This window comes from Pagrus pagrus (assembly GCF_965226575.1).
Source record: "Pagrus pagrus genome assembly, chromosome: 19".
Taxonomy (NCBI): domain Eukaryota; kingdom Metazoa; phylum Chordata; class Actinopteri; order Spariformes; family Sparidae; genus Pagrus; species Pagrus pagrus.
In genome coordinates this window covers 14255707-14266669 of record NC_140203.1, presented here as the reverse complement: position 1 = coordinate 14266669, position 10963 = coordinate 14255707, and the positions used below count along the sequence as shown (strand labels likewise).

General features: G+C 38.2%; 1 long non-coding RNA gene across 2 annotated transcripts in view; it reads left to right on the top strand.

Moving 5' to 3' along the window:
- Nucleotides 1–3890: 3890 nt before the first annotated feature.
- The window catches only part of LOC311275256, a 52035-nt gene continuing 44962 nt past the window's right edge, over nt 3891–10963 (top strand). For both annotated transcript variants that reach the window (XR_014624854.1, XR_014624855.1), the window contains exons 1-2: nt 3891–4145; nt 6093–6144. This is a non-coding gene — a long non-coding RNA (uncharacterized lncRNA). The remainder of the gene's footprint in view (nt 4146–6092; nt 6145–10963) is intronic.

Here is a 10963-nt window from a genome sequence, read left to right as displayed (position 1 = left end):
AATGAGAATCAATCTCTGGAATGAGGCCAGTGCTCTGTGGGGATTAAGGCTCGGTCACACCCGCTGATTTCAGTTCTGATTTCAACCCCAAGAGGAGACTCTGGCCTTCTGATGGCTCCACACAGGTCAAGATTTTCTCAGATGGGTTTGGTTTTTGTGTGAATTGTGAGCATAACCCTTGCAAGAACCAGTCGGTGTTTAAAACACAAACACACCACAGGGCCGATCACATCGCAGGGCAGCAAGACCACAAACAAACGCTGCTGATTAGTGCAAGAAATTGATCTCCTGCAGATGTCCCTTCCCCACACACAGAAGCATACATAGTGTCAGTTTGTCTGGCAGACTGAGCAGTGATTAAGTGCCCTGAGGTCAAAACAGACACAGTTGTGTCTTATGTACTTTTCCTTGTGTCTACACATTCAGGAATCTCTGGCAGAGGGGCCCATGTACTGAAGCAGGGAAACAGACCCGTAGGCCTGGCCTCAAAAAAACAGACTTATGAATAGTATTTGTCTTGTGACATCAGGGGTAAGTGCTTCACATTGTGCTTTGTCCAAATTTCCGTGACAAATTAAATTTAGTTTAAAATAAATCAATACTATAATAATAATCTCAGATTTGTATTGAAATTAGTTAGAATTTAGTCATTTTCTTATATTCATATTTGTCTTGTTTTACTTTCCACTTCCTGTCTTTGTCTTTTTTCCCGCCCTTTTCCCTGCTCACCTGTGTTCCATTAGTTATCAGTCCCTGTACATTTGGTGCTGCATTCACATGCTCCTCAGATGGTCCCATTTCCTGAGTTGGGAAGTCGTTCTTACGACTTCGGTGCGTTCAAGTGCATCATGTCAGAATGGGGGAGCAACATGCACACCAAAAGGAAGTTGTTTCGTATTTTCTCACTCAGAGTGTTTAAACAACACATTGATATCTGCTTCCAGTATTTGAGTGACAAGGAAGAGCAAAGTAAACGATACATTAACTATACAAATCAAGACTTTGGTAAAACTGTCTTACTATCAACCCAATAATGACTTCGTCCACCGTGTTTCAGCGTCATTCGACATCAACTCAGCAACCTGTGCACCAAAATTTCCCCTGACTTTCCGAGTTGTTGTTTCGAGTTGAGAGGGCATTGAACGCACAGTTCAAGTCTCGTCGTTGGATGCTGATCATGGAAAAACCTCTTAAGCAGGTTTCTAAAAATCCACTTTGTAACTAACACACCTGTGATCCATAAATCTTAAATCAACTTAAATTCAGATCACCTGCCTTGTGATTCCCCCTTTACATAAGCCAAGCACAAATGAGGGTTTAGTCAGGAATAGCCATGGACTAGACGAGAAAATGAACTTCTTGGAAGACAAACTCACAGTGATGTTAGAGGGGATGAAACCCAGGTCAAACTTATTATTCAGTGGACTAAATAGACCCTTTTCACAGCAGACATTTTGACTAATCAAAGAAGGAAAAGCACCAGTGCAACCAATAACGTTACCTATGGCTCCATTCCAGCGAGTGAGCATGCAACAATACCAAAGACCTTGAACTAGCTAATCTAAATGGAATGCAGCCATCATTTACTTATAAATTCTACCTGTGTTTTTCCTGTCAAAGTCAAAATGTCTGCCATGAAAAGATCGAGCCAAACACAGCTTGGCAGTGTGCGCTGGCTGCTGCAGATTTGTTCATAAAGATCATACAGAGTTCACAACTGCCTCGGACGTACTTGTGTGTGAAGCTGCACGTAATCTGATATATTGCCTCCAGTGGCTAGGTTGCATTGTGGGTAATGTAAGTTATGAAAAGAAAGAAGCATGCATGGAATAAAAAAGTCGATCTCTCTGGTTCTGCTGTGTAGATTTTGATCATTTGTGTTTAAACTGTTCATAATGAGGAGGAGTAAATTGGTGGAGTTACCCTTTAAATCAAATCTTGACTTTGTTTGGAGATACATGTCAAAGTAAGGCTCTATGAATAACTACGTTTATGTGATTTTCTGCTTAAGATCAAACTTGATCATGAGTCTGTTTCTTAATGAGGCCCCAGGGCACAAAGATACCAAATTAACACGATCATTTTCACGCTATCCAAGTTTCCTTGTTTGCCTCTCTGATGTTCCATCTTGGGATTGCACTGTTGTTTACCCGGCTCTCGAATCCTGAATGTCAGAGCATCCAACCGTCATCACACGAACACCTGTTTTCTGTAGCTGCAGGGTCCTGCTATTTGTGTATGCTGGCTCACTGTCACACTGCAACGGCTTACTAGGACACCTGAAGAAGCTAGACCGACAAGTCAAAATGGCTGCTTTTTCCTGTGAAAAACAAATAAATAAATAAATAAACAGAGTACTTTTAGCCTAAGACCATATTGTGTTTCAGCTTTATCTGTTAATCTGCAGCTGGAGGTAAGTGTGTTTAGGGTTTCACCATTTAAAAAAAAAGAAAAAGAAATTATAATAAAGTCTCAGTTCACATACTGAATTAAGAAATACCACTTTCATAAAAGCAGACGCAATCAATTGGCTAAATGATCGCTCTTATCTACTGTGCAGTCAATAAAGAAGGATGTGACAGAATTACCACCATAATTCATGTGCATTAGTTCAAGTTGTAATCACAACACCATCTCTTGGCATGGCTCCATATTCAGTCACAGAGGGCCATTGTAGACACAAGTCAGGACATAGACTATGGGGCTTTCACCCAGGGAGCTGTCACACAGGGAATAGACAACATGGGTAAAGGAAGAGCTTCAGGGTGATCAGCTGCACACGGGCCCTGGGGCAGTCATTGTAGGTGAGGCTCACATGTATGACACAATCACATTTCCCCCTGCCCGTGATCACACTGAGGCTCACGTGAGCAGAACTGTGGGAGCTGGGACGAGGCGTCTAACTTCTATCTTTAGCTTCTTCGTCAGCTGATAGCCACCCATCTTCAACAGTGAGGGCAACAGAAAAGGAGGGAAACGACGCCTTAGGTCAGTGGTTCTGGGGCCTTCTTCACAGCAGTCATTTTGACATGTAAGTCAGTAAAGGTATTTTCCACCTGTGCTTACCCTGCTATGCAAAGTCAAAATCTAAAAATAACATGTTAAGTATTTTATATGTTAAGTACAAGATGCACAGTTTAACTTCCCAGTTTAATTTCAACAACAGAAATGAATGAAAAGGTGAAATAAGCAAAAAGTTAACGTTCTTGAACATGTTATTTCAATAACATTCAACTGGCCTGTTTTCCTGTAACAATTATTGCAGTGAATGGGTATGCATCACAAGAAAAATACTGTGCACAGTCACAAAGAAAAACCCTCACTCACTCTGCCTCACTTATGTATAAAGCCATACAAGAGTCCCCTGAGGAAGTGTTAGCCACCAGGTGGCACAGTAGCACAACACAGCAGAAATGGTGCATCACTTAGATATGAGGGAGAAGAAAGTGGCAGAAATGAGATTGATTGTTGTCTATATTTCCAAATTGTGCCCTTATTCTGTGGGCTATACATACTTCTGTGTATTTAAATGGTAGTTTTAGGCTATTTTTCAGCTGTATGTCATTATTAGCCAGTGAGTTGATATCCCAGTTAACATATTTCTTATCATCGGTGGCTGTGTTGATTGGTGTGAACCGCTGAGTGTGTAGGCAGTCCATTTAAACACCATATCATGGTGTGAAAACAGCTAAACAGATACCTTTTCTGCCCTGAAAACCATGTACCTACTCCAAACAGCAGATGGAGCCAGTGAGCCCAGCCAGTGAGAGGGTGTGGTTTGTAGCTGTAATGTTGCTATGCTAACCAGTTATCGACCCAGCTGTGATTATTACTGCGTATGACTTCAGCAGTCGGTCTCAAAAGTGTCCAGTGAGTCCAGTTTAAAAAAACAGGGATTTTGTTCTGCTTGCTCCTGTTTTGTTGCTAAAAGGGAAATAGATTTCTAGCAAGTAGAAAGAAGAAGAAGAAGAAGAAGTTGAAGGACATCTTGCTTCCAACCGTCAACAAACATGGCGTCACTGAATGTCACTTAGAAGATGCTAATGCTAATGTTCACAGAAAGGACATGAATGAAATAGAGATTAAAGTATCTGCAGTCTGTTTGTAGCTATGGGCAAGCTAGCTATAAAAGAAGTTACAGTAAGGTAAGATTTCTGCTTAACTGAAAGTAGTCTCAACATCTTTACTTAACAACTAAACTGACTAGCTAAAACAAAACAAAACTAACTTCTTTAACTCGTTAAAAAGCAGGGTAAAATCCCAGCTAAACTTACAGTGCCACTATTCAGCCAAAAATCTATGCTAGCTGGCTAGCAAACACTAAATGTGTGTCTTTAGCCAGTTGCTAATCTTGCCCATCTGCTGTTTCCTTGTTGGCATGGAGGTTAGCATAGATTTAATCAGAACTGCTTCCTGTAAACAAGTGCTCATGTTACACATTAGATTCAAAGCTAATAGGAGAATATAAGCAATATTAGTAAGAATGGGTAAAGTCACCACCTGCTTGGGTAAATATTGAACAAAAATCAGTGTCAGATCTGCCCATAAAGCAATATTTATATTCCTCAGATATCAAGACACTGAAAAAACAGACAAGAAACCCTTTTGTAAAAAATACAATATCAGTATGGTATGCAGCACATAACTTTGTTGATGAAACAATAACTTTGTCACAATTTACTCCTATCTGGGGCAACAGACAATTCAAACCTGGTAGATTGGATGGGGGATTCAAATTATGGGCAGAGAAAGGAATTGGGACGGTTTCGGACCTTTATTTTGAAGGTACCCTTCTCAGTTTTGATCAACTTTGTCATAAGTATGGAGTTCCTCAAAAACATTTTTTCAAATATTTGCAATTAAGAAGTTTTGTAGCATCAAAATATAAGACATTTATGGCCACACCCCCACTATCGATTATTGAGGAAACGGTGATTAATAATTTGAATGGTAAAAAACACATATCTAGATTCTATAACCTTTTAGCGGAGTACTCAACAGAATCAGCATCAGATAAATTAAATGCTTGGAGAACAGACACACAAGAAAATATTAGTGAAGAAGATTGGGGAAGAGCATGTTTAAAAGCGCAAAAGAATTCAATTAACACAAGATTAAAATTGATTCAGTATAAGTGGTTAATGCGTGTTTATATAACCCCTGTAAAACTTCACCATATCTCCCCTAACATCCCTGATGTTTGTGTTAAATGTCTGACTGAAAAGGGAACTTTGATTCACTGCCTATGGGAATGCTCTAAGATTTTGGTATTTTGGGAAAATGTAGTTAAATGTTTATCACGGATGGTTAAGTGTAACATTCCTTTAACATCAACAATCTGTATACTTGGAATATACCCCAAGGACTTCATCAGAACAACGAAACAATCGAAAATGATTGACTTTGGACTACTCCATGCAAGGAGAGTGATTGCACTATATTGGAAAAATGTAGAACCACCATCACTGGCAATATGGAAGAAGGAGTTGATGACTTGTCTTGGACTGGAGAGATTGACATACATTGTTAAAGGTAAACAAGAGGAGTTTGCTTGTATTTGGGAATCATTTATGTCATTCCTGACCAATGAAACGGATAACACTGACTGAATAACAGGTTATGATATGATCCTGCCCCCCCCTTTTTTTTTTTTTTTTTTTTTTTTTTTTTTTTTTTTTTTTGTATTCATTTATTTATTTATTTTTTGCTCCATCTTATTCTTTTATTTTACTCATTTAGTTTTTCTGTTGTCACTGTCCTTTTATTTATTCTTTTTCTTTGTCTGTGTGAATGAGTGGCTGTTCGAGGGGATATAAATGAAAATGTTTGTATATTCGTTTGATATACACTTGAAACTTCAATAAAAAATATTGTTAAAAAAAAAAAAAAAAAGAATGGGTAAAGTAAACCTCCCACCCAGGGTACAAAACAAATATTTTTGTCCACCTGCCAAAGTTGAATGAATGTTGGAATTTACTAGCAACTCCATAGAAAACCATTGATTGGCTGGTGAGTGAAGTAAATCTACTAGTCACCTGCACATTTACCAGCATCTGGTTGGTGGCTAATTTTGTGCCCTGCTTCCATCCCAGACAGGAGGATCATTTACTGCCTTACCTGTCAGAGCGTGAAAGAGCACTCCTGGTAAGTCAATGTCATTCAGTCTGGAATAACATTCATGATTTTTTTTTTTTTTTAACTCCAGGTACTTTTTCTTTCCCTTTCTTTGTTTTTTTGTGAGAAATATCACTTTGAAACAACCTCTGAAACTAAGGCAGTGATTTTTTTTATTTTATTACCAACTGTGACAGCGTCAGCTGGTATAGTTTTCACCTCTTGAGTCTGTGTGTGTTTGTGTGTGTGTGTGTGTGTCTGTGTCAGTGTTAGTGGCAAACTGTGGAGACACTTTTTGTAGTGGTGACAACCACAGAAGTGGTTTTGAGTGTTGTGCCAGGTGTTTATATTTCTGTCTGTCTGTGGACAGATTTTTGTCAGCACGTTAGCATCTCATCCAAGATGCAGTCAGGAAAGTGCAGGTGTGTAGTAGAGATCAAAATGAAGGCCATATTAAAAGATAGGTGGTGTTCGAGCAAGGGAGCTGGAAGTACACACGCTTTAAGCCCTTGGCTCACATTCTACTTCCTTGAGACATCTATTATAGTCGAAAGTACCTCAGAAGCAGTTTTGAGTACGTTTATCAGCACTTAGTACTCATGTGGCCTAATGAGTAATGACTACTGAGTGGCTGGTGTGATCCCATCGCAAGATGCTGTCTAATTCTCAGGCCTAAAATGTATCTGTTGGTGAATGTATGTTATTTGTGTATAGAGATCTCCTCATGTAACAAGTAGGGTGTATGCTCATGATTCAGCTTTATGTGTATGTGTATGCAAACAAAATCAAGCTCTTTAGTCTCCATGTTTTTCTCCATCAATATGTAGCTCTGTTGTTTGAAGTTAATCAATCTTTTTACTTGCATTGTAAGACATCAGTGTTCAACTGAGCCTATCCCATTTGCTGAACATGCAGACTGAGCATACCAAAACATTAGATCAATATTATTAACAATGACATGTTGTTCAAAGGTTTCATGCCACAATCTGATCAATGCTGATCTCTGGATTTCAACAAAACATCCATTATAGATTCTCTAGTATGTTTCTCTGAGGAAAACTTGATTGTGAGCTGCAGTAGGGTTTTGTTGCTTGTGATGAGAGAGGCCTGAAACATGATAATAATAATAATACAACTCACAGGATATGTAGAGATACATGTTTTTACTTGTATTCATCTGAGGAGTACACAGTCATAATTTCAAACAAATATAATCATGATTAGAACAAAGAATATTATATTTCCTTAGAATAATTCATCATCTTATTTCACCATCGAACCGGAAAAGCGACTTCTGAATAGGAAGTTAATCAACTCAGTTGAATCTGTAATATATTAACGCATGTGTTTAAGAGGCCCTGCTGCACTCCTGACCCGCCTTATTATTCCCAGTCTCTGTGGATTGTCTGTGTACCCTGCTGCCATCAAGTACCCATCAATGAAAGCAGCAGACTTTACATGGCATCTTAATTATAATTTTTCGAGAGCCCAAAAATCCAATCAGTTCCTATAATCAGTACTACTGCCTGACCCCGTGTTTGCCATGTATCAATTAGTGGCAGTTTGATTAAACACAAAATTAAATAGGAACATGCACCATATGTGGACAATATCACACAAACTAGATTCATAAGAATAGATAATAATGCAGGAGCCATTTTAAGGTCCTTGACATGTTAGTTAATGTTGCGCTTTAGTGATGCATACAGCAAGACAAATGGGTCTTTTTCCCAGCAGACGTTTTGACTTGTTGTAGCAGGAAAAGCACAGGTGGAACTAATACTGTTAAAAACAGCTTTACAATGGTGTCCTCGTGAGCCAAGCCATGAGTTGAGCGTGGTCAATAGCTGGACTCCACCGCCTCCACCGACATCATTAATATTATTAGTTACAGCTGTGCTTTTCCGAGTATGATATGTAAAAAAGGTCTGTTTGCAGTCAGTTGTAGAACAGCTGGCACACAGTGAACATTGAGGCCCCTGTAGGACTGGGACAGTGGGGCAGTAATCCTTAATTAATTGATTAAAAAATGATCAATTCATTGTTTGTTGTATAAAGTGACAAAAGACAGTGAAAAAAAAAACAGTCACAGTTTCCTCAAGTCCAATAGGGCATCATCAGTTGCTTGTGTTGTCTAACGAGAAGTACAAAAATAAAATTCATTTTTGTTTAGTATCACATAAGACTAAGAAATGCAGCTTATCCTCTCAACTGAGAAGCTGAATGTTTGGCATTTTTACTTAAAAATGACTTCAGATTTGACTCAACAACCCCTATTAGTTTGAAAGTAACTTTTCAATAAGGAGAAATTAAAAAGGAAATTATAGTATAATCTGACTGGACTGTTATATTTTGGAGCATGAACTGATCTCCGACCTGAGTAGGGCTTGTGGGAGCTGTGGATCAGGGTTAGTAAGGTACCTCAAAACTGTAGTTAGTTAAATTTACTTTGTGACATTCACCTTTTGTAGTAAGCTTTTATTAAAACAATGAAACTATACATTTTTGATTATCCCCTGGTCTCTGTGTTTTGCTGCTTAGAACTTCCAAAGCAAGAAACAACTTGTGAATTATTGAAAAATACAGAGAAAGGACTGCAGTAAAACCAGGTTGGGCCTTGATACATGGAAAAATACCAGATGGTAGTAATAAAGTAGCCGTGACATTTTCTTAGACTAAGGTTTTAGTACTCAGGATTTAGGGTTTTGATAAAGAAAATAAGCTCTGCTGGACAAACAAAGATTTCATATATTTTGCTTAATCTTAATTAGTATTTCAAAAACATTGTAATGGAAGAACAAAATGTTCTTTGGGCATATTTGGGCATGTTTAACCACGTCTATTATTTTAAAACAGAAAGTAATATCTGGGGAAAAATATCTGACCTAATTTACAAGTCTTGTCTTACACTGTGAATGTGTCAAAAGCAGAAAAGAAATGGAAACAGCAAGGAAATAAAATGTATAATGTTTTCGAGTGGGCATCTGTAGTAAATGCAATTTCTATTATTATCAGAAGAGGATAAATCAAGGCTCGAATGATCAAAAAGGTTAGGTTAGATCATGGTAGTGATAAAGCATTAGGGGCATTTTTAGACTCCCATAATAAAGTATGGCGGGAGGGCAGGTTGCCCAGAAGCTGGAAGCCAGTAAGCCTATTAATTATAGGTGGATTGCTTCTCTGAAATCATATCTTTGTGATCTTTGTGAAGTAATGGAACATATGACAACTAAAGGACTTCCAGAGGCTGGAAATGAATCATGTCTTTTAAGTGGGGTCATGGAATGGAGGGTCGCCATGGAAATAGAGATAAATAATAGACAAATTGGGAAATGGTTGCAGCTTCATTCTTGATGTTAATAAAAATCATTCTTTAATATATGAGGGTTAATTATTTATCAAAAGGAAGGGATTCACAATTTATTAGTTAAGTTATTTACAAGTTATTGCATTTACCCTGTTCTCAATGTTCAGGAGAGAGTATGTATGAATATTCTCATCGTTTTAAATAGTCTTTGTTCACCAGAAAGTTCAAAATCCAACTGAAAACACATGTACATGTGTGGCCAGGACTTGTATACCTCTCCTCTCTTAAACCAGTTGATTACATTTTGGAAATACAGTAGCAGAGAAACAATAATACTTCCTGCTCGGACTATTTATTATATTTTATATTTTTCTTTTTACATATATGACAAATCCCATTAAAAGACCAAAACTAACAATGAACTGATTCCAGCTTTATTGTCTGCTTATTTTAAAGCCTTTAAAACAAACATGTAGTAATCCACCACTGTAAGTAGTCTCCAAGGTTTACTGTTCAGTAGCACTGAGAGCTGTACTGCAACAAATTGCAGGTTTTGGTCTTTTCATGGGAATTGATTAAAAAAAAAGTAGAACGACCAGCCATTTGCTTTAAAATGGCAGCTGGTTGGAGTGATGCATTGATTCAGTTGTTTTTCAATTAGAATACAGCAAAATGAACAAAACAAAAAGGTAAATCAATAAAATATCCCTCAACCAGGTCAGGTCTTCATACATAGTATCTACCAAGGCAACAGCAAACAGAGCGTTGTCGTTGTGACTAGGAAAACCTGTGATTAATGCACTGCAGCTTTTGCTTCACAACCTTAACCCCTCCCTAAACTGCATTGGTATTACAAAGGCAAGCCGTTGATTTTATGCACATGAACATCGATATGTCTGTCAGTCCGTCACAAACATGATTTACTGGAGGACCATAGCAAATCAGGGTCATCCTCATGGAAAAGTGACACACCAGTTCACTCACAGAACAGCAGCCGCACAGTCTGCCAGTGAGGGAAATACACAGTGTGGGTTTGTGTAGAGCAGGCAGTCCAGCAAATGACAGGTGAAGCTACTAAAGTCAGTATATTTATACTCAGCCTAATGATGCCATTCTGCCAACATCCAAATACCAAAAAAATGTTCGAAGGTAGTCATTTTATTACAGACTAGGCACAAATTATGGCAATTATGGGAAGCGAGCATCCAAGAAATGTGAACAGATCAGGATAAGTATTACAGTTCAATACAGAGCAAGCTATTCATAAAATAGCTGTGCCAAAATGAGGCTTTTTACACCCTTGGCTTAACAAAAGCAACAGCATGGTGAGGCCTAATGGACATGGCATAGCCTGTGGAAGTTTGTGTTTATTTGTAAAGGGTTGAAAACCAGAAGAAACTACCTGTCAACCACAAGAACCTCTGACCAGAACCAATGATGGGCAGATACTTTGATCAAAGCTAACAACAGAAGCTACAACATACTGTACCATTTTCTCAGTAAGCTATGTGTTAACCATTACCTACAAACAGTAACAGTAAC